Below are 1,734 nucleotides of genomic sequence, written 5' to 3'. Positions count from 1 at the left end.
TGGTGGTGGCGGTGGTGGTGGTGGCGGTGGTGGTGGTGGTGGTGGTGGTGGTGGTGGTGGTAACGGAGGCGGCGGCGGTGACGGCTGTGGTGGGCGCGTGATCGCGACTGCGGCGCGTATTTATCTGTATGCCTATATACGCCTGCATCTTTGCATGCATGCCCATACGTTTTCTCCTCCTCCTACTACTACACGTCCTTCTCTTCTTCGTTTTCCTCTTTTTCTCTCTTCTCATTATTCTCTTCCTTTTTCTTATCATCGTTCTACTTCTATCGTTTACTATACTATTTACATTCCTCTTTTTTGTGTATTTTTTGTTCTTCTTTTCCATTCGTTTTACCTATGGAATACAGAACTTTTTTGAAGTCATTCTGTAGTCTTTCTTTTGCTTTTTGTGTTCCTCGTGCAGAAGTTTATAACAGAAACGTTCCCGCGTTCACTGACTGTATGCACTCGAGAAGAGTTGCTCGATCGCGGAACTTATGTTTTACATGCCTATGTGTACTGATATTATATGAGGAAATATAGAATTTACAATGATTCTCTCTCTCAACCTTCCATGTGATTTTACTGCTACAAAGTATGTATGAACTAATCAATTTTCTTCATTTTCCATAAAATAGCTGAAATATCTGACGTGGATCAGGTCTATGCAGTTCTGTATTGAGTATATTTCTCGTGACATTTTAGATTAAAATCTCTCCCCGATTCTTGGTTTATAATTATATGTATTTAAATTTAATGTCGATTAAGATAGTTTAGTTGATATATTTTTTAATAATACAAAGAAATTTATATTATATTATATTTCTAATAGATTATATTCATCAGTTTTGTTATATGAAGCACTTATTCGTAGATTTGCAGGCAGCACTCGTTCACTTATGATAATGCATTTATAAGCGACATGTTGACTGAATTAACGTTACGTGTATCAAGATAACTTATATTCTTCTGGCCGGAAACGTCATACGTTGTTGAGTGGGGCAATATTGAGAATACGACAGTATTCAAGCGTACGATTTAGCTTGAAATCTTGAATGGAAACTTGATACGTTTTGCAACAAACGCCGTGTATCTTACAGAACTGATCAAGAAAAGAATACCTACGTGAGAAAGATAAACTTCGTTCAAATCTTACATGTTTCGCATTGACCAAAGACATGAAGGAAATTAACGTTAAAGCAGCGGCTTCCGATTGTCATTTCGAAAGTTGGGGGAAAGAAGAATAAGTGAAATGATACCTCGTGTATGTTTGTCGTTAATCGCGTCGCGGTAAATTATCTCAAGTAATACATGTACATACGAAAAGAACGTTCGGCAGAAAGGTGGTACAATACACACTGTTAACGTTATAGGGTTAACGTAAACTCAATTTTGAGTACGTTTTAACTATTCCATAGGTCGCCACTGCTCCTACTCAATATGTAGTTACGTTAACTAAAACAATGTTACGTTGACTAAACCAATGGAGTTAAAATAATCCTATTTTGTTTTAAACTAATAACGTTTGACGCACATGGTAGTTAAAAATAACAAAATAAATCTAACTCATGGTATTGGTTTAACGTTCATCCTCTAACCTTTAACAGTGCACAACACACCGTTTTAGTGGTAAGATGCACGGGTGATTGGTGGATAAACCGCTGATGGTCTATATATCTCTTTTGTACCTCGCGACTTGGCGCGGGTCAGTTCGGCGCGACCCCCGATAAAACGGTACCGTCCCTGGGG

This window comes from Temnothorax americanus, unplaced genomic scaffold, assembly GCF_048541705.1.
Source record: "Temnothorax americanus isolate GAGA-0224 unplaced genomic scaffold, ASM4854170v1 Scaffold26, whole genome shotgun sequence".
Taxonomy (NCBI): domain Eukaryota; kingdom Metazoa; phylum Arthropoda; class Insecta; order Hymenoptera; family Formicidae; genus Temnothorax; species Temnothorax americanus.
The sequence above is the reverse complement of the archived record's forward strand: the minus strand, read 5'-3'. Positions refer to the sequence as shown.